Below are 25,240 nucleotides of genomic sequence, written 5' to 3'. Positions count from 1 at the left end.
TGCTGCTCTTTCTTCCATACTCATACATTTCTCTCACCATATCCATCATGGTGGACAATTCTTGCTTCATGTCTTCATCAAAGAGTCTTGTGAAGGGAGGAGAATTTGAGGACCCACTTGTAGAAGTTGTCATTATGCCAACGAATAAAAAGAACTTCAACAAGACAAATAAAGAGCTTATTTAAGAAACACCTTGCAACAAACCTCTTGTGCTTTGGATTGCCTTGAGGTCCTTTGGGATAGAAGAATGCCTTCATCCCTTCTCCTTCTTGTCCTTCTTGGACTAAGCTATCAATAGCTTTCACTTCACCTCTGCAAACTCAACAAATAGTCAGTCCGTAAACAAGCATTTTGATCTAATCCTTCCTTGAAGGTGTGTTTAATCAATCTTAGCTCTAATACCACTTGATCTGAAAATGGGGCACTTAAGCTTCTTGTCTAACTTACAAGAACCTCTCCCACTTCCAAATCTTGAATATTCCCAAGTCTATTTAATTAACCAATGCAGAATTAAAAAATGCTTGAAAATATGGGTGTAGGCTTGTATTTGTTTCAGCTAATTATTTACTTTAAAATTTGTTGTTGGTGCTGATATGTGAATGTGCTTAAACTAATATATTAATGCATACAATAGTAAATAGAGCAGCAATAGAAACAAACACATAAGACAACAAATTAATTGGAGTTCGCCCACAACTCTTGGGCTACATCTCTGTGAACTCTTGTCAATTTGACTTGGCTCTCTAGGATTATGGTGTAAGTATTTTACAAGTATTTGACTCAACTCCTACTGTTCCACACATAAACAGTGGGTTCAAAAACCTTTTTATCCCTTGGCTCTTTAAGCTTTGGCTTTTGGCTCTTGGCTCTTCTGCTCTGGCTCTTGGCTCTTGGTTGTGGCTCTTGGCTCTAACTCTTTCTCTTTGGCTCTGGTTCTGGCTCTTACCTCTGACTTTTGGCTCTTTGGCTCTAGCTCTTAGCTCTTGGCCCTTCGCCTCTGGCTTCTTTCTGCCTTCTGCAACTTTCACGCTCTCTGGCTTTTCACTTGAACTTCAAGTGGCCCCAAAGGCTCACTTAGCTGATCTTTTTGTTCTATGCTGCCTCTTTGGCTTCTACGCTGCCTCCTTGGCTTTTGCTTCATAGTAAAACCCTAGCAGCAACCTTCAACAACAAGAGCAAGTTAGTCACCATCAACAACTCAATAGAAAACATAATTTGGCCACTGTTCTACAACCCAACAGCCTCTGCTCTCTACCGTTTTGTGGCTTTCAAGCCAAATCACACTGCCTATTTATCTCCCCTCTCAGGCTCTCTGTCTTCAAGCCATTGTCCCTTCATTTTCCTCCTCTAGGAGTTAGCAATCATTGCTAAATGCTTCCTAGGATGGATGCCATATATTTGGTAACAAACAGTGCAATAAATGCTTAAAATTCCTTTGAAATAGCCATTTTCTACACACATGAAAATGCTGCAAACACACGGGAAAAATCTATAGAACACACAGTTCTGGACTTTAATGTTTTATAATCTCGCTTTATATCCCTATCGAGTCCACTTGGGGATTACTTATCGCAATCACAATTGGCCTACCCCTTTGTTTGTCGTTGAATAAACGAAACAAGCAAAATAAATTACAAATCACATTTGGTGGATTTCAAAATATATATGCTTCCATTCCAGAACCCTATCAAGTCCGTCCATATCACATATCACATGTCGCTAGGCCTGGGGGTCCTTCCCTTTTGTGATCTCCGACAGCGATCCACCAATATCGGTTATCGCAATCAGACTATCACACATATACATGTAATATGGCCACTCCATTGTGTTCGCCAATGGTGATCTACCGATTTCAGCAATCACTCCATGACATCACCCCGATCCATTGCACCATGCCTCCGCTCTGACCCGCCGATCACCACCAATGCAATATGTTGATCGGATCTGGACTGTTGATCAGCCAGATCCAAAAGCCCCTGTGCATTCATTGTTAAAGCATTCAATTACCTTGTTTTTCGTTGTTTTCTCATGCTTTTAGCCTTCCGATAGTGTAATGCGATAAGTCTAAAACTTCACCTTTGCGCTAGTCTTTCCCTTTTGGGATAGTTGGAAGACTTAGAGGGTTTTTAGACCCATTGTTTCAGGGATTTTTCCTCCTTTTCCTTTGAAAAGGGGCAGATTCATTTTATGATAGCTTTCCCATCTAAAATCTGTTTTCACCCATTCAAGTTGCGTTGGATTCAGAATGGAGGGATTCCTACCATGAGACTATTTCTGAGAGTGGCTTGATATTTCCATTTTCCTCTGATTTAAAAAGTATGTGTGCCATTGGCACCTTTCACCTCTTACATGAAATCTTTTAGACTTTGAGGTTTATCTAGGATCCAATTTTAGATCAACTAAAAATCTCACTATTGAGAATTATAGCTTGGACATGTACTTTTGCATAGGTTCAGTGTGAACATAAGAATTAGTTTGAAATAATTTTGAAAATAATTATATTTTTGGAAAAGTATTTCTATTTTGTAATTCATTTTAGTAAAAAAATTGAAATTCTTATGTTTAGCAGTTGAGCCTAAGATTGTATCTCATGGGTAACTTAGACTAGGAGGAGTCTTAAAAATAGATTCTCTGCTAAAAGTATATAGATAGGTCAAGGTAGAGTTTTTCAACACACTTGGGAAGTTGAGTAGGTTGAGAAACATAGAGGCACATAGAGGGAGAGAGAGCAGGTAACTATGAAAGAGATGTTTCCAACAACACTCAGTCCCATACGGTAGCATGGATAACACAATACGGATTTGTACAGTCATACAGACAATATTGTTAGGATCCATTTAATTATATAAATAGTCCAAACATGTGTCCTTATAGTTTGTATGGGCATCCCAATCATCTCTATAGTAGTCATTTTCTCTGTGAAATGTGTGTTTGGTATCCATACATGTGTCTATATAGTTCATATGGGCAGGATAGATCTAGTCAAAGTTTGATCATATTTGTAACTTAATATGACCTAAGGAACTAGTGAAAATTAACAATTGTAGCCAAACAAAATATAGGAGCGCAAAAGAGGAGCCCCTTTAAAATGAAATGAACAATGAGTATAAGAGCAACATGGAATGAGATCAAGATAGATGTACAGGAGCATTGTCCTGAGAAGGAAAACCTTAGAAGCGAGGAAGGTGTAGTAAAAGAAGTGTTTCCTAAACTAAGGTTCCACTACCACTAGAGAAGGTATACATTCCTTCTAATCATCCAAATTAATGGTATGGACATCAACACCACATGTCTGTTGAATAGTTTCCTCTAGAAAGATGCCTAGTCTAATAGGGTTGTGGTGAGTAATCCTGGTTGACATCAAACTACTCTTGGTTATTGGTTGAAGTGGAGGCAGAAGAAGAAGTATAACCACTTCCCACATACAGGGTTGAAGAACTCCTACAATATTGGGAGAAACTGGTAATGCTTCTTTGAGTAGGCGTTCTGCAGTGATGATGATTCTAAGTAGCTTTGCTTCTCACAGGTGACCTCAACATGGCACAATCTGGAGCCTTGGTGGTGTGGGCCATAGAGAAATTCTAGATGGTTCTTGCATTGTCCAACCAAGTTTCATGAAGAATTTCAATCCCCTATCCTAGATTTGATGAAAAGAGGAGGCACTATGGGTAGTTGCTCTAGAATTTCTCTAAAATAGGCATAATCTAAGAGAAAGTGAATCCCTAATTTGCAAGGCAAGGCATTTATAATTGATGTGTTTGAAGAATGTTGATAAATTTATGCCCAAGTCCCTTTATATGCAATAAAACCTGCCTCTTATCTCATTTAGACAGGAGACTTAAACATAAAGTGCTCCTTAGTCTCTACCTCACGCAAAGAGAAAAGTCTGCAAATCATTTCTGCCGGGAGAAGATGGTGATCTATCTCAACCCTCAAATGATGCGAGCACATGATGCAGGAGCATCCGACCACCCTTAACCAAAATTCAAAGTCAGAGCTATGGAGAAGGAGACGTGGAAAATCATGTAAACTGGGAGCAAAATTCTGTCAAAACAGAGCTAATTTGATGGAATTGATAAGTCTCTAGAAGACTTAAGTAATTGTGTTTAATATTCCATGTATGCATAATGAAAGATTTAGGAGTTTGTTTAAACAATTTTAGGAGAATATCATGGATCTAGAATGATCCATGATTCTATAGTTATTTCTATATATTATGAACCTACGTGTTCTGTATTGTGAGATGGAGAGAGCCTAGACAGAGAGTGAGAATACAATATAGTCGAAGGAGAATTTATGCCTAAGGTTGAAATGCCTTAGTCTGTAATCGAATTATATAATAGAAATATACGTGTTATGTGGATTTCCATGTATATGTGTATGTTTGACCTATAGTTCAGAAGTATGTGTTGGAAGAGTTAAATTTCTTGTGACGGGTTATTGATCGACCATCGATCATTATAAGGATCGATGGCGATCCAACGATAAAATGAGTGAACTATTGTAGGAGTGTCATGGGTGTGTAGATAGAGTATGGAAACGTTAATTTGTGTTGTAAGGTAAATCCCATCATAAGAAAACAAGCACAGAGGGAGCCTTCAGATCATTTAGATCGACGAATATTAATAGCGGAGGAATAGATCTGGATTATAAGATTGATGTTGATCAACAACTGCAGGGGTAGGAGAGTACATATTTTCTTGATCGTGGCTGAAGTCCTGCACTCGCTCATAGCCTTCAATCCCATATTCAACTTCTTAGATCATATTCCACTGGGGGGTAAAGCCTGTTCTAATCAGTGTGCGAATTGAAGTCCCGCAAACCGTAGATTTGATGGCCTCTTATATCCAACATATATCATGTTATAAAGTGATCGAAATCTAATTTCAAAATCGGACCTGAACATTTATAGATCAAGGATTTATATTCCTTATACGATTCATAAGGGTTGTTAAACGCTTTGCATGATCCCCTTCAGATATCAATACTGAGCATTGGATCAAGTATGCCTTGATTAAATGATGGAGGATCAATGATTAGTTTCATTGATCAGGTGTACCATCAACAATCGGATTGAAGGGTAAGATCAATGGTGGAGATTGAAGCTGATAAATCTTGGGCCTGAGCAGACTCGAGAAGTTTATGGATGTGGGTTTATTTTATTTGGGGTCCAGTCTTGTGCATTCGAAGTGGGATCGGGGTTCATTGGCAGATTATGTGTTAAAACGTTGTTTGGTGATTGGTCTAGTTTTTGTTAAAATCCACCAATGTAAACGCTTCTAATTTGTATAGATGGGCCCTAACCCACAGGTTCGCATATTATTTTATAAATATGGAGCTAAACTACCTTTAGGCAGTTTTCTCCATCATCAAGTGGTGTTAGAGCAGGGAAGGGTTTCCTGCGAGAAAGAAGATTTTGTGTGCAAAAGGAGGAGGTACAGTTATGTTGAAGACTGGTGAGTTGTGGTCTTTACACTTTCGTACAAATGGTGGCAGCAGAAGATGAGAAAATTGCAACAACCTAGAGTAAGGAGTGCTCAATTGGTTTTAGAAGAGAGAACTAGAGAGATGCCAAAAGACTAAGCTCGAGGGAGAAGCTTGGTGAGGTATCGTGTACTAGAGAAGACTGTTACTGTAGAGGTATGTTGTAGCTCACAGAAATATCATGAAGGCAGCTCCACTAAGGAAGTGGGTATAATTTCTATGGGATGAAGGAGAAGCATACGACCAGGAGGTCATAAATTTTTGTTCCTCGTGAGTCTGATGTAGGAGCATCCAACCACCATTAATAAAAAGTCAAAGTTAGAGCTATGGATAAGGAGATGTGGACAATCATGTAAACCAGGAGCAAAATTATATTAAAATAGAGCTAATTTGATGGAATTGATAAGTCTCTAGAAGACTTAAGTAATTGTGTTTAATCTGCCACGTATGCATAACGAAAGATTTAAGAGTTTGTTTGAATGATTTTAGTAGAAGATCATGGATCTAGAATGATCCATGATTCTATAGTTATTTCTATATATTATGAGCTTATGTATTCTGCATTGTGAGATAGAGAGAGCATAGATAGAGAGTGAGAATACAATGTAATCAAAGGAGAATTTGTGCCTAAGGCTGAAATGCCTTAGTCTATAATTGAATTATGTATATAATAGAAATAAACGTGTTATCTGGATTTTCGTGTATATGTGTATGTTTGACCTATAGTTCCGATGTATGTGCTGGAAGAGTTAAATTTTGTGTGACAAGTTGTTGATCGACCATTGATCACTATAACGATCGATGGCAATCCAACGATAAAACGCGTTAACTGTTGTATGAGTGTTGTGGGTGTGTACAAAGAGTATGGAAGAGTTAATCTATGTTGTAAGGTAAATCCCATCATAAGTGAATAAGTGCATAGGGATCCGTCAAATCGTTTAGATCGATAGATATTAATGGCTGAAGAATAATGGCGGAGGAATAGATCTGGATCGTCAGATCGACAGATCTGTTAGATCGATGGTGATCAACAACTACGGGGGTAGGAGAGTATGGATTTTCTTGATCGTGGCTGAAGTCCAACAATCTCTCACAACCATCAATATCATATTCAACTTATTATATCACAGTCAACTGCAAGGGTTAAGCCTATTTTAATCAGTGTGCTAATTGAAGTCTCGTAAACCATAGATTTGATGTCCTCTTATATCCAACGGATATCGGGTCATAAAGTGATCAAACTCTAATTTCGAAATCAGACCCGAACATTTATTGATCAAGGATTTATATTCCTTATCGGCTCCATATGGGTTCTTAAACGCCGCGCATGATCCCTGTTTGATATCGCTGCTGAGCGTTGAATGAAGTATGCCTTGATCAAATGGTGGAGGATCGACGATTAATTTCATTGATCGGGTGTACCATTAACCGTCAGATTGAAGGGTAAGATCGACGTTGGAGATTGAAGCTGATAAAGCTTGGGCCTGAGTGGACCCAAGAAGTTTATGGACGTGAGTTTATTTTATTTGGGGTCCGGTCTTGTGCATTTGTAGTGGGACCAACGTTCGTTGGCATATTATGTGTTAAAGCGATGTTTGGTGATTGGTCGGGATTTTGTTAAAATCCACCAATGTAACCGATTCCAATTTGTATAGGTGGGCCATAACCCACAAGTCTGTGTATTATTTTATAAGTATGGAGCTAAACTACCCTTAGGTAGTTTTCTCCGTCATCAGAACATCTGAAGCTACGAAGAGGAAATGGAAGCCCAACAGATGGAATTAGAGATAGTATGGCCAAACGAAGGAGATAATTGTGTCTTCTATTGTCCAGTTCTTGTCCCATATTTCTGACAGATAAGAGATTAAAGATGTATAAAGGAGAGAAATGCATCCTTTTATATTCACTTCTTGTTCCATATTCCCAACTCATTCCTGCTCAATAAAGACATTTATTCTGTCTCATGATTACCCTGATAATTGTGACTGTGATACTGCATTAGTTCCACCATACCCAAGCCTTCTTGTTGCTATCTGTTATAAGTTATGATCCGGTTTTAGTTCATGGGGCTCCCATTTCATGAGTTTCTGAAACTAACGTTTCATTCATTATATAGTCCTTTTATATAAGATCCATAAAAATTGAAAGGTTATCCACTTTGTCCTCCATGCCAACTTTACCTCCACTGCCCACATCTCCTATTGGGGATCAATGCCCAAGCTAGCAGGTGGCATTTCCCAACCAGTGTCTGGATATGAATTTGCATGAAGTACTCATGACCAATCCATGTTGCTCGGGTAGCCTGCATCTAGGTACATGCAACCGAATTAGTAGTCACTTAGAAAGTCTAGTTTAAAGTTTAAACATTGTGATACATAACTTTGAATGTAAACACATTGTCTCATCTATATCAAACTGCAACCAAGATAGCTATTCTTTGTGTTTACATGGACTTTTTCATTTGATTCCAATGAACTATAGGATCCCCTAGTATTTTCCTTCTGCATGGATAGCACAATACGTATTTGTATAGTCATACAGATAGTATTGTTCGAATCCATACAATTATATAGACAATCCATAGATGTGTCCATACACTATGTGTGGGCAGGCCAAACATCTATATAGTAGTTTTTTTGCTCAGTCCAATGTGTGTTTGGTATCCATACATGTGTCTGTACAATTCGTATGGGCAGGACAAATCTGGTCAAAGTTTGATCATAATTGTAACTTAATATGACCTAAGGAACTAGTGACAACCAACAATTGTAGCCAAAAAAAAGATAGGAGGGAAAAAGGAAAGCCCCTTTGAAATGAAATGAACAATGAGTACAAGAGCAACATGAAATGAAATATAAATAGATGTACAAAAGTAGTGTCCCAAGAAGGAAAATCTTGGAAAGTGACAAAGGGGAAGTAAAAGAAGCATTTCTTGAACTAAGGTGGCACTACCACTAGAGGAGGTAGATATTCCTTCTCATCATCTAACCTAATGGTATGGACATGAACACCACATGTCTGTTGAATAATTTCCTCTAGAAATATGTTTGGACTAACAACATCATGGTGAATAATCCTAGTTGACATAAAAATACTCTTGACTATTGATTGGAGTGGCGACAAAAGAAGAATTAGAACCAATCCTCACATACAGGTTTGAAGAACTCCTAAAATATGGGGAGAAACCAGTAATGCTTCTCTGAGTATGCGTTCTCGAGTGGTGATGCTTCCAAGCAGCATTGATTCTCATAGGTCCCCTCAATGTGGAATAATTTGGAGCCTTGGTGGTGTGGGCCATGGAGAAATGCTGGATGGTTATTGCATTGTCCAACTAAGTGTCATGAAGAATATCAATCCCAAATTATCCAAGATCTGATGAAAAGAGGAGGCGTTGTCTGTAGCTACTCTAGAATGTCTCTGAAATAGGCACAATCTGAGAGACAATGTATCTCTAATTTGCAAGGCAAGGCATTGCTAATTAAATTTTTTGAAGAATGTTGATAAAATTATGCCCAAATCCATGTATATGCAATAAAACCTCCCTTTTATCTCATTTAGATAGGGGATTTAAACATAAAGTGCTCCTTAGTCTCTACCTCACGCAAAAAGCAAAGTCTACAAAGAATTTCTGGTAGGGGAAGATGGTGATCTGTCTCAACCCTCAATTGATGTGAGCACATTTGAAGCTACCACAAGGAAAGGGAAGCCCAACAAATGGAACTAGAGATAGTATGGCCAAACAAAGGAGAGTAATTCTCCTTCTATTATTCAGTTTTTATCCCATTTCTCTAACAGATAAGTGATTAAGGATGTATAAAGGAGAGAACTACACATGTTTATATTCACTTCTTATATTCCCAACTCATTCCTACTCGAGATAGGCATTTATTCTATCTCATGATTACCCTAATAATCGTCACTATGATACTCCATTAGTGCCACCACACCCAAGGATTCTTGCTGCTATCTATTATAAGTTATGATCTGGTTTTAGTTGATGGGGCTCCCATATCCTACGTTGCTAAAACTGACTTTGCATTCATTTTCCAGTCCTTTTCTATAAGATCCATTAGAATTGACAAACTATCCACTTTGTCCTCCATGCCAACTTTACCTCTACTACCCACATCTCCGATTGGGCATCAATACCAAAACTAATAGGTGGCATTTTCCAACTAGTGTTTGGATATGAATTTGCATTAAGTCCTCATGAGCAATCCATGTTGAGGGTATCTTGCATCTAGGTACGTGCAACCAGATCAGTAGTCACTTGGAAAGTCCAGTTTAAAGTTTAAACACTATGGTTCATAACTTGAAATGTAAACACATTGTATCATTTATATGAAACTGCAATCAAGATAGCTATTCTTTGTGTTTACATGGACTTTTTCATTTGATTCCAATGAATTGTAGGATCCCCTGGTATTTTTCTTCTGCAAGTTTTCGACAACATAGTTATTGGGCACAAATAAAATGGCATAGTGAAAACAATAGAGGAATATAACAAGTGACTACAATGTACAACGGTAGAATAGGTGATATATAATCTCCAAGCACAAGGCCAAAACCAAGCCTTGTCAATCCAAGATAATGCACAAGAAGACATAGAAAAACAACCCAAAGCATTATGGACAGAGGAGACTAAGGAGAGTAGGAAGTTCAAGCACAAAATTATACTTTCAAGGGAAGAATTTATGTGATCCCATTCCCCAGAATATCTTTATAACAACTTTTCATGCTATTGTTTATAAATTTATATACTCTGAATACATGTTATAATAAACATCACAAACAGTAAATAGAAAAAAGGAAAAGAAAAGAAAAGAAAAATTAGATATCTTTTAAAACTTCTTACCTGTTCATCCTCTTCAGAATCAACAAAAGAAGCTCCCAAGGATTCTAACTTGCACTTGGCATGGATGATAGGACCCAACTTAGCCCCTTATATGCCTTCATTGCTCCCAATAGGAGCCTTCATATACACTTCTCCTTTATACATCCATCCATTTTTTTCATTTCTATAGAATAATCAGAGTTCTCCACATAGAACTTAGACACTATGTTTGTCATTAGTAGGCACTGCCACTTCCTCACTCTTTTTTATCCAAAGTTGTTTCCACAAGGAAAAAGGTAGAAACAACCTCAGATATTGACACCTCTTTTCCTCTAAACCATTCCTTGCCACTCACAAAAACCATTTTCGAGACATTAATTGTTGGTACTTTTTCTTAGGAATATTAGATACAATTTGATTTTGAGACACATGCCAATCCATGTGATTGTTATGCTCTTCTTCAAACTTGAAGTGCTAACCACATGTTGTGCATTGTCCTGGAAAATCCTCATACAATTCACTAAGGAAAAATCATGAAGAACTTTGAGTATATCTTAATTGAATTGATTTCCAATGATATTTTAAGCAACAACTAGTGTTTTAGCTGGAACTGACATTGGGGATGTTTCATTTGAAGATGGGGCTGGAAGCAAGGATGTTGTAGTAGAAATGACATGTATAGTTTCATTTTTATCTAAGGATAGATTTGCTATTGTAGCTAAAGAAACAAGTATATATGGATTAGAGGAAGAGGTAGCTTAAGTTTTTGTACATATTACACCCCGTGCCATCAGTGACCATGAAAGAGACGACACATTGCCTATCGAATATGGTAATGTGGTGTTTGAAGTTGTGAACTATGATTTTTGTGATGTTGATGCTACCAATAATGAAGTTGGTGGTGGGGCAAGATATAGAGGATGCTACACTCCTAAAACCTAGGAAGATAAGTTATTGGGCAATAGAGGAAGTAAAGCAAGCCTTGACGCTAAGCCTAAATTATGATTCATCATGCTACTACTCACAATAGATCCCCTTATTTCGGATGCTCCATAACTTAACTGTGATTTTTGTGGAGGTTGGGATTGTGTCAATGTTGCTTAAGGTGAAGTAATTTGTTGAAATGGAGTAAGGAGAATTGGTTGTACTTCTTGAGGTATTGGTAACTACTATGGAATTTGGTCACCTTGTGAAAGGTTGTCCGATAACTAATTCAACAAATTTGGAGTAGATTGGGATTGTGACACTTGTTGTAACTGTGGTAGCTATTTAGGAATTTGTTAAATAGGTTGTGATTGAAGTGGATATTGTTGAAAGATTTGTGAATAATGACCTTGGGAATGGAGAGAAGGAAGTTGAACTTGTGATTGACTAGGTTTCATGAAATTAGTTTGAGGATGATGGATTAGTGGTTGAAACAGATGATGTTGAAGGGGTGGTGCAGATGGAGGTATAAGTGTCAAAATTTGCATAGAAGGCTGTATATATTTTGTGATAGGAGACAGAGAAGAAATTCTTTGTGATTGTTGTCTTTCTGATAAATAAATGTTTCTTGATGATGGTGTCATACGTGACAAGAATTCAAAGCTTGGAGGATCATAGCTAAGGGAATATTCAAAATTTTCCTGAGATTTTGGTACCATTCCTAATGGAATTTTTGTACCTAGTGACGTACAGAATGTGTTAAATTAAATGAATATGCTCAGCTAGAACTTTAATTATTGTGGCCAAGAACAGAAACTTCAAGTTTTCACAGCCTTGATTGTGAGGTTGGGCTATTATTTTGATGTATCAAGTGAGCAAGCTGACCCATTACAGGTTGATGCCCTAATGCACCTTCACCACCTTGAATAAAAAACAATGTCTTAGTGGAAGTATCTCTAATATTTTAAGACACAATACCTAATTTCTTTGTTGTCTAAGTGGATGTACCTTTTATATTTCAAGACACAATACCTGATTGTAAAAGAGAATATGGATAGTGCTCTTCAGACTCCTACATTAAGAAAAATAGCATTCTGTCAAATATCCTTCATCTTTGCATGCTAAGGAAATCACTAAAAAAAGGAAAAAAACGAAATGTGGAATAATTTGTCATCAAACTAATTAGATCAAAAAAGACAGCATGGAGAAAAGAAGGTTACCCTTCTAGAAGGTCATCTCTATGTTTCAATCACAAGTTTATCCATATAAGGCAAGGGTCCATGCATCTGCTAATCATTGTCAGGAAGAGCAGGTTCCAAACAAAATGGCTATTCCTGACTAGCAAATGCAATGTAAACCACCACACTCTTGGTTGCTGCACTAAGTGATCCTGTATCATCACGATGTCGATTGGGCACTACCAAAACCTTCACAAGAGTCACATATAATGATCACATTATAGATGCAACCTTATTAATAATCTCAAATTCTATGAGATCAGGTGACCTCCTTTTAATTTCCTAGGCTTGAGATGTTTCACTTGCACTTACAGAACCTCCAATGTCAACCTCTGATGCATCTTCATGTCACCCAAGCTGACCAAGACACATTATTGAAATCCCTTCAATACCATGATCCCTTCTTCTATGGCGATGAAGTCATGTTTGTATAACATAAATATATTCAAGTTCAATGGAACGATGAGAAGCAATTCCATTCTTCATAGACATTGGGTTAACATACCAAACAACTGAAACTTTGTTATTGTCACTACCAACTTCTATACCTGCTGCATTTGGTGCCAAATTTCTAGTTGCAGGTCCTTGTTCATCCTCTTTCTTCACATCTGTTTTTGAATCACTAACAAGAGATATCTGGCAGACTATTTCTTTGTACACCTTCCCTACATGCTTTAGTATATCTACATCCCCAAAACGAATTTCAGGCATCATTATTGTTGTGATTTTCAATAGATGTGTCAAAAAAGATAAAACACCATCTAGACTTGAAAGGCATCTCAAAATTCTAATGTGTTGTGCTACCTCAATATGTTCTAGCTTACTAGCTAGCTCTCGTTCAAGGCTCTCATTTGGAGCTAGTTTTCTACTACTCAGGAAAGCACCATGAGCAACAACCTGAAACAAGTGTCTTTCATCTGCTAGTATGGCTAGACAAGTAAATTCAAATAGGATTAGAAAATTAAAAGGGAGGCATTTGTAAAATAATTTTCAGATTAGTAAATTAAAAGGGAGGGATTTTCAAAATACTTTTCAGATTAGTAAATTAAAATGGAGGTATTTTCAAAATTATTTTCTCTCAAAACAGTTTGTTGCCTTAAATAATGCAACCAAAAGCAAGGGCATCTATCACACCAAACTCATGGGATTACAGAATTCCATAAAGCTTTAAAGATTCTTTGCCTTTAAAGGTTTTTGAATAAATAAGCACAAGTTCCCACTACCCTATCATGTTGTCGTGTGAAGGAATTTGAATCAACTAACCAAACAATCAAACCTAGTAAATAAAAAACAAAGATAGGAGGCAATTAAAAGTTCAATCTCATTCCAAATACTTCGCACAGTTGGAGGCAACTAAAAGTTCAAACTCATTCCAAATACTTTACATAATTGGAGGAAATTAAAAGTTCAAACTCTTTCCAAATAATTCACATAGTTGGGGGAAATTTAAAGTTCAAACTCATTCCAAATACCTCACATAGTTGGACTCAATTATTTGTCTCCTCATTGCAGAAACTATAATTCCCTAGTGGAGAAGTGGCTCCATATCAACTATTAGCATTGGTTAAGTCTCAGGTATAATAATTATAAATCCCATGATGGTTTAATAGTTATTTATGAACCTACATTTATTTTATAGACTCTTCTCACTCATATATATTAATGAATTCAGTATCTAAAAAGCCTTAAATTCTATTTGAGAGTCCCTTGGTGGGAAATGGTCCCAATAAGTTTGAGAGTTGATCCATTTTTTTTTAGCTTAGGTGGAACAAAGTTATATATGTAGTTGATGAAACTAAACTATATGTCCCTTATATAGCCTTATTCCTTAACGAAACCTCTAGGTTCTCCCTTAGCCACTGCCAAAATAACAACCAGAGGATGAGAATCCCTAACATCTAGGATGCTAAGAACCTAGGCGACAGGGGTGCTAGAAAATTCAGGGAATCTGTTGTGGTCGCTTTATTTTACTTTGTCTCCAGATGTTTATGATATAAATATGATTCCCATTTCAAATGTGTATATTCCTAAATTTTAGTTTGCAAATTAATAAACTACATAGGCTTCAATCCTAAGGATCATACTAGGCTTCAATTCTAAGGATCCTTAGTAAAGTAGATGTATATACAAGTTTGGTTAATTAACATCACGTCTATTTGCATTTGGGAATAGTGATATGATATATCTCTTGTATTATTGAATTGACTCTAGGCATGGTGTGACTAGAAAAATCCAGTGTTTGTGTGTCAGTTGGAAATAAATAAAGTTTTAATTCTACATGAATACAAAAATTAAAGGATAGACTTTGTCATAGCTGGTTGATGATTGTGAATTTGTACATACCTGGGCCAATTAGTTAAACTCCCATGCTATCCAACCATGGATGATATTTGAAAAAAATTCTTAGCACAAGGTATAAGAAATAAGGTGCAATAGATGACTCTACTGAGGAAATATGAAGTGAGTTCCACAACTACCTAGAAAAGGCTCTACCTACATGGCACTCGTATAAGCAGAACCAATAAGAATGAGAATTCAAACTACTTCACATAGTTGGAGACAATTAAAAGTTCAAACTCATTCCAAATACTTCACAGGGCTCTACCTACAGGGCTCTCATATAAGCATAAGCAACAAGAATGTTTTGTTCTTTCAGCAACTAATATTGCTTATAGTGTGAACTTTACCTTCTATGTGGGTGCAAATTACATAAAAAATATAAGCAAAAGAGTTTTTCTTGCGATGTATCATTTCTTTTAAAGCTATGGACTTCTCCGTAAAGCTTGATGCAATGAATTTCATGGATCTTATTATCATGTACTTACAAAAAAGGATTCACCAAAACATGAACAATTTCTCTGGCATAAATGTTTTTGGGATACATTCATTCTTATTATCATGTACTTACAAAAAATAATTCACCAAAACATAAAGAGTTGAACCTCTAGATTTTGGGATACCTTCATGTGATTGTCAAATTTCGACCACAGTCATTTGTTTTGGTGCTTGTCTAGAATTTTATTTTGTCGAATTTTATTGCATTTTAATGATTTTTCTAGTGTATGGTTTTGTAGTGATATGAACTTATGTAAAATTTCTAGAAAATAAGATTGGTTATCTCAGATTTCAATGCAAAACATAAATTTTACCTCATTGATGAGGGGTTTTTTCAGATCTTAACTCTATGAATTTTCAACATTAGAGATGTTGTCAAGTAGTGTAAAAAACAACACTAGAAAGAATACATTATATAACTTCCAAACAATTTAAATTTCTACGAGATCCAAGAAGCAAAGATACCAAACAAACATGGATACATTCTAGTCCTCTACGGCAACTTATTCCACATGATCTAGATCTGAAAATATATGTTACAAAATTATAACATCACTATACTAGCAGCTATAGTAGTAGCAAAACATCCCTTTAGATTCCTCAATGAATATTTTAAATGAATCAACAATTTTCCTTACATGTCAAATCATCAAGATATATATAGTTCTAAATAATAATACGTAGAGAACATATATGGTTGAGAATCAAATCTGGAAAAACAATTTTGACCCATGTTGCAAGAAGTGGGGATACAGAAGCGTCATTTCTCAAAAATTTGCAGAATATAATGAACTACAAATGTCTATATGTTGTAATCCCTGACCAAACCATCTACATATGCAACATACAAGAGTGGGCTCCATTGCTCCCAGGAGAGATTAACAACAAGTTTCTTGAGATGTTGGGTTACTACATATGCAATGCTTTTCCAAATAAACTAATTGTCCTCACCAATAACATGCAGACACTGAGAGTGCCAATGAATCATCGATTACATAAAATATCCTTAAGGAATTCTAGGCATAAGTATCTATACTATTAGTTAAAGAGTTATTTACGTGGCCAATATAAACAAATGGAAGTGCTACAACAATATCCATATAGATACCTCAAACAATGTATGCCAAATTTGGTTTCTAAGAGATATATTGTGAACATGTTACATTCAGAAAACACATTGGCAAGATACAGGGACCAACCAAACTGTAAGCCTTCATTTTCATTTTGTATCACCCACTTGACATCCAAAATTTTGCTGCAAGAAATGAAAGGAGGTGATTAATCCGCTGCTAAAGAGACCGAATTCCCATCTGATACGAAATGGATGAAAATGAAATGGATGTGGGTGTGTCCATCTTTTATGCCATATGTGGTGAAGGTGAGGTTTTATGTTTGCGATTGGGTGGACCAGTATATGGAGAGAATCATTCTGCAGGATTTCTAAAGTGTTAAGTAGGTGTACATAGATGTCCCACAAAGGTTCTGAAGCACTGAGAAGATAGAGAGGGACATGTAAAGGTAGCTAATGTTGATACTGAAGGTTGTGTGTGGAAGAAGCACACAATTGGACATGAGAATGATGATGAAATTACTGGAAAATCCTTCAAATACCACAAAATGGACACACAACAGATGCACAAATAGAGAAATGGCCAAGGGAATGTAAAACCAAAGTAGGTCACAGATCTTACAATACCAAGGCCCAGATATGACAAACTTCAAGAGGACGTAGGCTCTAATACCACTATCAGGTTGAGCAGGTCACAGATCTTACAATACCAAGGCCCAGATATGACAAGCTTCAAGAGGACGTAGGCTCTAATACCACTATCAGGTTGAGCCCGACTGAAAATCAGAGAGAAATTTAAGCATGGAATACATTTAATTAAACATATGTACGTGTAAATGCAATTTCTTGTGACCGTTGGATTCATATTCTAACGTCCCTTGGACTCCTCATGATGTTTTATATTCCACACCATAACCTTTACAGATTAGGTGTCTGATAGCTAGAATATGCCTGTGTTTTGTATCAGCTTAGTTTTTGCAGTTGTTTCACACAAAAAGTGATTAATTTATCTCCAAATCAATTACCATTTGAAGTTGACCCACTGAAGCTAGAACATATTTGCGTTTTCTTGATGACTGTATGAAAGAATTTTTAATTTTTTATTCAGTACCATACAATGTGTCAGTGAGAAAAGTATAAAATTTGGAAGCCAAAAAGAAAAATGTGAAAGCATCAAAGAAAAAGGTGAAAGCAAAAAAGTCTAAAAATGTAAGAAAAAACCAAAATAAAATGAAGCAAAAAATGTTACAAAAAGGCGAATTCATGGAAGCGAAAGTGTCAAAGATAAAAGAGAAAGAAGGAAAGCAAAGAAGAAGAGTTAGAATCAAAATCAGGCAAGTAAACACATAAAAACTAAAAACACAAAATTTGAACACAAGAAAGTGAAAAAGCTAAAAGAAAAAGTTAGAAACTGAAATGCTCCATTTTACTTAAGGCTAGTACCAATGATGGGAAGGCTATTTCACTATTTCCACAACAATGGAAAGTTTTCCCATAGGTACAAAAGAATGAGAGTTATTTGCAAAAAAAAGCAAGCACCCAACCAACTTTTGAAGGCTTCTAGTACGGGTACCAAAAAGTGCTAAAATGATAAGTTTTGAATCTATAGAAGCTAGCATGGAGCTTCATTTGGAGCAGAACTAGTTTTAAGAAATATCTTACACAGAAGAGTGAAACTAAGAAGTTTACTTGTTCAAATCTATAGCATATCAGATTACCGATCTCAACCAAATTGATATTGACCCAATTTGAATTTTTGTATGCCAAAGTTACAAAATCTCTTCAGCTGCCAACTTCTCGAGGGTGAAGAAGGTTGCAAGAACATTCACTTCCATCAAATTTGTTCTCTTTGAAATAAGAGAAAGAGGAAAAGGGACACATATAGTTGGATATTAGAGGAATTTTTCTGAATTTTAATAAATCCATGTGGAGAAGAGCCTCCAAGATCATTTTGACTAATTTCACTAAGTGTTTGACTACTTCTCAAAACACTCAACACTTTACAAGTGAAGAAGACAAAATTATGGAAGCTTCATTAGATAAGGATTTGGTCAAGACCATGAGGAGTCTGCAGGATCAAAATCCATTATTATAAGGTATATTCATACCACATATTAACCAAATCATGCACAAATGGACATTCAAGACAAATCATGCAGGTGAGACAGGGAGGATGCATCTCCAGTAAAACATCAAGGAGGAATTCTTCCTAATCAAATTTAGCTCCAATAAAACATCATGTTGAAATTCTTCTTTAAAAAGATAATCAAAAGGGAGGTCTTCTTCCATTGATAGGAGCACCTGATGTGATTCAAACAGATACTATACTTCCACCTTCAGGTGCATAAGGAGAAAAAAATAGAAAGCTTCCATGGAAAATAAATTTTAGAAAGTGAATGCACAAGAATTTAATGGGAGACAAAACAAGAAGAAAAATTTGGGGCGATGAAGGTCTCCTTTCTAGAAATTTGATCAGAAGAGAGCCAGATGCATATCCTTCTGACCCTTCTACAAAATTTCATTCACTTGAACAATGGCCATTCGATTTGTTGCAGCAATCTCCGAGGAGTCTGAGAGTTTTGGAACTAAGTGAGCTTTGTTCGTGCTGATTCTATTTTGCAAATTATCCAATTATATAACATAGGCTTATTTTTAAATCTGGGCAATGATTACCATTATGAATTCATCTAATTGATTTCTACCTAGGTGGAAAAATATTTCTCCTATTTAATTATTTATTGGGTGTCATGAAGTTCAAGCCATTCTTCTAAGCACTCCATTTTTTTCTTTGAAAATGTTGAGGACGGTTGGCTACTCCTGATGCATGAATCCATCAAAAGAAGGTTGTTTTTAGTTTGTACAACATATTAGTCATCATAAATAAATCATTGGTTATCTGACACATGGAATGAACAAATCAATGAGTTATGGAATCTGGCATCCAATCTCATCTTCAGAATGACACTTCTGGTGATTCGGGTAGCCATTTTTTTGTGGGGTGTTTGGTGGCAACCATTTGTGGAAAGTAAGGAGATGAGTTAGATTTGGAGAAAATACATGAGTTCTACAAAGTGGGTGCTTTGTTTCCCTCTCAGAACTCACTCTATTAGCCAAGCATTCTTATGGCCATATCTCTTCTGGATTGTAACCTCTGGATCCGTAGGGTTGTGCTTATTGGGGTTTTCCATTGTTTTTATCTTAATATGTCACTCTTAAGAGTCACTTTCATGACAACTGTGTCAATTTCTAGAATCTTGTTGCTCAACTTGGTAATCCCAATCGAAGCCGATGAGCCATTCTGTCATTGAACATGCATTGGAAACATCATTGCAGTCTCTCACTCTCATTCGGGTAAACATCGTCATCATGCCTCTTAGTGGAAGCATGATACATAATCACCTCTGCTAGCCTCTTAGAAATGGGTCTACCCATCCTCATTATTTGTCTCAAACCTTCAATTTTATCTACCTATGGTTGAGGTGGAATCTACGTGAGCAGACGCATTTGGCTCTGTAAATTTTATCTGAGTGGATTTGATAGAATGAAGGATGAATCCAAGGCAAAAGAATGTGTTTGATAGAATGAAGGACGAATCCAAGGAAAAACATGAAGTGACAGATAAATTATACAATATCTTATCCAAATTTATGGTGATTTCTTCAGTTTAGCCACTGAAAGATGTCTAATTTTAAAGTGAAGAAAAAATGCCCCACTATCTAACCATTTATATATCATATGCAGCTTAAGGTCTAACCAAAAGTTAAACTTTCAGCAAGGACCACTAAGTAAAACCTTCCACAACCAACTCTTCAGCGTTGTTGTTGGCCACCCAACTAGGGGATGTAGTATTTCAGAGGTGAAGATTGTCTTTGAAACGCCTGTATACTTGGGAGCATGCCTAGAATGGACAATACACGTAGGTCACATGCCTTCTCCCAATTCATAACTGGTTGAAGAGGTCACAAAGGTCTAAATATAAATATCTATATGATGTCCCTTGTATGAATCTTACAGTTTTACAACTCAATCAAAAACCAGAACTGACTTTTTCTTATGAGCCTTGTGTTTCACGCTGAAAGGACTCTTTGCAGAATGGAATAACCATGATTGGAGAAAGCGAGAATCCAATATCTTGAATGAATTAAATCAAATCATTAACCAAAACGTTTACCTGATTAAAGTATAGAGACACCTGGTTTTCCTGAATTCCGAGCTCCATCCTAATTCTTTTTGCATTCTCCAAATTTCTCGCGACTCCTGGTTTCCCTGAATTCCGAGCTCCAGATCCTAATTCTTTTCGCATTCTCCCAATTTCTCACTAGAATTCACCCCAAGAAAATTCTCCACAATGGAAAATCACCTGAATTCTGTTCATGATGTTTCCTAAAACTTTTTGACCCTCGAATTTGGTAATCTTGGGTAGTTCGAAGTCATTTGACTATAGAAAATACCCATCTTACAAGGCTCTGAGCTATTTTAGAAAAACCCATATGGCTCATGGAAGGACCTAAATGGCTGAAAAGACTCACATTTCATGTTGAAAGGACTCAGGGAATCACCATGATTGGAGAAACCGAGAAACTGGAGGGAAATAAATGAGGGAAAAAACTATTTTGATTTTTGAAATACATAAATCCCATGAAACACTAAATGAAATGAATGTGTTTTTCCAGTGGGATGAAATTTAAACGAAATGTGTAAGTCTTTTCTTTTGGTTAATAGGGTTTTATTAATTGGAAAAAACTGGTTGGGTTTTTATGTCACCAAGCATTATTTCAGGGGATTTTGATTTATTGACATTAAAAATGTGATTTATGATGAAATTAAAATAACTTTTGTGTAGTTAAAAAGTGTATCAATGTAGTAATATTATGGTAATAATTATTTTCAATGAAATGTTTGGTTTAGTAAAGATAAATAATTTTTAGAGATTTTCTATGATGTAGGGAGTCAATTTGGGAAAGGTGATAGTTTGGCTTCCACATTCTTTAGAATGTTGATATCTTTTTGTCCATAAACATTAGGGGTTGAAAAATGACATAAGCTCTATAGCTAAGTTTGTTCCAACTTGGCTATATTTTGAACCAAAAATTGTTATTGACGTCATGGATATGATACAAATTTTGTGGCTTGTAGGGTAGTCTTGTCATGAAAAAAATGGAGTTACTAGGTAGGTAGGAAGAATCACTTTGGTGGAACTTGGCTATAAAAGGGACATCTATCTTTGAATAGTTTTAAGAGAAAATACACCTCGTGGATTATTATTGAAAGGACATCACTTTAAAATCTAGGCTAGTGTGTACACACTAACCAAAGGGTGATTAGTCAAACCATCAAAAGTATTATAGGTGCCTCTAAAGAAGTAGGTGTTTTTGTGTTCTCATTAGCTAGGTATGGGCAATGAATATAGAGTAAGATAAGGATTTAGCCACTACTATTTCCTATAATTTTGATCCTTTTTTCTAGAATCATCCTTCTTAAGGTAGTTGTACATTTAGATTAATTGAGAAGAAATACGTGAAATTAATATATCGTTTGATGGATCCTTTTAGTTAAGAATTACTATTGGAAGGAGATACCAAACATATTTTGTGAAGAGTATCTAGTACCGTGGCTAAGATGAGGGTTATGAGTGCCTTAAATTTGTATACTACTGCTCATGTATACTATTTTTCATGGTTATTCTAGTTATTATCATTTGCAATTGCAATAAAAAACCAAGGGAATATTGGAGGTCTACCTAGGTATGCTATTCTTACCATAATAAAGTTACATATCTAAATCCTACATAAATAAATTTATATATACTTAATATTTTGAATTATTTTTTAAGTTTTGAATCTATTTATATATTTAATAACATAAAAACTTAAAATGGATAAATTTAATCATAAGTATTAATGAATTTCTAAGAACAAATTGTATAAGTATTTAATAGTCAATAAATATTGTTCAACGGTTATATATAATAATAATTTTAAAATAAGTTAAGGGAATTGTTTAATTTTTATTGTCAATATTGTTGGGTATTTGGTTACTTCTCATTTAATAAGTATATCATTATGACCCATGAGGTGAAGACTACTTGGTTTGCATGAGATTTTTTCCCCCTAGGTCACAGTTTCAAACCTCATGGGAAGGGGTTGAGGATGGAAGTCACTTTGGAGGAATTAACTATCCCAAGGGACATCCAAGATCGACTAAGCCTCACACAATCATGGTGAATAACATCCTATTGTGGATAGATCAGTCTTCCTCTATCCAACAAAAGGGCTAGCTGTGGCTTAGGCTCAGCCTAATCACAAAACAAAACAAGTATATCGTTATGATCTCCTTGAATTAAGGATGGTACTGTGTTATGTCATTAATGTAGAGCCACTGACAAGTAGCAACATGGAAAAACTAAGCTTAGAGTTTATAGCTAAAGCATCAAGAGTTAGAATAGAATTCTTAAGTGATCACAATCATCAGAGATATCATATACACATGGATCATATATATCAAGCTAAATGTGGTAGCTAAAGCAACCTCTTCCTACACCTAGTGTCCTATATAGATAAGCCAAGTTTTCATCAAACCAATGATGCATTCATGAATTACATATAGATCCATATATATCAGTTGTGAAATGGTTGATGTGAAAAGAATCACAGGGGTTGAGATGACAATCAAAAATTAAAAATATCCTTAAAAAATCATATAGAAAGTAAGGTAACATGTCCTATGACATCCAACTTGCAATCTATCATGGGAAATCCTCAAAATTCAATGGCAATGATGATGACTTGGATGACAATGTTAAAGATAATGATTATGATTATGAAAATGATGACATCAAAAAGGGAGAAGATTGGCCAAGGTAATTAGCATCATCATCATCATCATCATCATTGTTATCATAATCATTGTCAATGTAACCACCATAATCTTTATCATCATTATCATCCCATCCTTGGAAGTTGGGACTGATGCCTTACGGTTTTCTTAAGACTTAGACCAAACTAACTTCAAGGGCTCTAATCTAGGTTTTGATGTTTCATTGGCAGTCATGTGTACTCCATTAGGATGTGTATATGCATTATAAGGGTGGTGAAATTTAGTGATGAAAAGAAAGTTGTTTCACCAATGTGGACAACCACCTCTATGGTTTTGAGAAAGTCTCTTAATTATATTAAACCTTAACCAAAATCAACATTATCTTTAATCATAGACTGACCTTAGATTTTTTGTACGGGTCAACTATAAGATTATCTTAAAAAATAAACCTCAATAGTGTTTAACTATTTGTAATGCAATTAGAAAAATAGAATATTTTGTATTATGATAAAAAATAGCCATCTTATTGAACTTTCGATGGATGTTAACCATAGAGATGTTGTCCAACAGCGAAAATATTGACTTTATGAATCATTAATATTCCAATGGATAGATAATTGACCACACATATTTGATCAACAAAATTATCTTCAAATATATGAATAACTTATCGTAGGATATCCGAAGATAATTTTGTTTGTTGGATATCTGACAAATGTCGTTTTTTTTAAATACAAAAAATACTTGCTAGTAAAATCGAACTATATGACTGACCTATCAAAGTACGACATTAGATTTTTCACGCATATGCACTAGTGGGGGTTAGGGGTTAATGATCACAAGGTAAGAGGATGAGGGGTTAAGGCTTAGGGTGTTCATAGATTTTAGGTCAAGGGATAGGGCTTCAAGATGTTCCAGGTATTTACAATTTGGATAAGTAATTGTTTGATCTCGATGTTGTTATTAAGATTTGAAATGAATTCAACAGCTTTATATTGGCCACATATGTTAGCTTCTTCCAACAAATTTTAACTAGATTAATTTTATGGAATTCATGATTTAAGGGTGGAAACTAATCCTCTTATCATTTGTAGAAAATATGTCATTAGTGCCCTTATTGCGGTCCACATATTATCTGAGAAACACCAAAGGAAAGAAGCAGAGATATTGGTGTTATCATGATCTGTTCATGCACATGGAGCGGGCCCTAGACAAGTTGGTCCCAAAATGTCTGTAGCGGTATCTAGATCCTATCAATCCATTGTATACAAATCCAACTCAGCATGTTACACAAATGTATGTACTATGTGAAGTTTCACATCAACTCAAACTAAAAATGCTCACCATGAATCTGTGTGGATCTTCCTCAGTCCTCAAACCTTCTCTTGTGTGGAGCTTGAGAAAATATGTGCATACACATATCACATGATAACATGTTGTGGAGTAAATTTACAAGATACCAACCATTCAAATTTTTATATTTTGTCAAGATTGAGGCATGTGCTAAATGCCTATTATCTACATCTCTGCATAATGGTGTCATTAATAATTTGAAGTTTCTTGTCTTTCTAGTATGATCTAATTATTGCTTTCTGCAAGATGTTTTTTCACTCCCATTATTAAAATTTTGATGTTTATGAACAATATATAGATATAATGGATGCCTCGAATAATAAAAGAGTCAATTATTTTACCATTAATAGTGTTTATTATTTACATATGGTGTAAATTCAGTAGTTCTACTAGTGGTTACTTAGGGTCAACCTAAACAGTTCTTTCACATGCACCAAAAGAAGTAAAAAGTGATAATAGGAAGGACTCGTTCAAACTTTTCTAATCGTACATGTTGAATCTGAAAGTGTTGTTGTTGTGCTTAATTTCTTATTAGAGTACTTATTGGGTGACAAAGTTTGTACAAATGTTTGAAATGATACTAAATAAGGTGGACCTGAGGGACTGAAGAATGAAATCACAAGACAATACTTGATTGAGATTTATAGGTAGCTGGAACAGAATCACCTTGAACTCCAATAAATGTTT

General features: G+C 35.7%; 1 long non-coding RNA gene across 2 annotated transcripts in view; it reads right to left on the bottom strand.

Annotated features, from left to right (window-relative positions):
• Positions 1 to 20,888, bottom strand: part of LOC149175383 (uncharacterized) — a 28,571-nt gene extending 7,683 nt beyond the window's left edge. Inside the window, exons 1-2 of one of the 2 annotated variants that reach the window (XR_016258550.1) lie at positions 20,556 to 20,888; positions 16,425 to 16,570 (exon numbers count right to left, since the gene is read on the bottom strand). This is a non-coding gene — a long non-coding RNA (uncharacterized LOC149175383). Of the gene's footprint in view, positions 1 to 16,424; positions 16,571 to 20,555 lie in introns of those variants that run through there. The other variant, XR_016258549.1, reaches the window with a different exon arrangement.
• Between the last annotated feature and the right edge of the window lie 4,352 nt (positions 20,889 to 25,240).

Source organism: Pinus tabuliformis, chromosome 4_1, assembly GCF_031772625.1.
Source record: "Pinus tabuliformis cultivar Carrire ecotype Pingquan chromosome 4_1, CPIR1, whole genome shotgun sequence".
In the NCBI taxonomy this organism is placed as follows: Eukaryota; Viridiplantae; Streptophyta; class Pinopsida; order Pinales; family Pinaceae; genus Pinus; species Pinus tabuliformis.
This window is presented reverse-complemented; position numbering and strand designations above follow the sequence as displayed.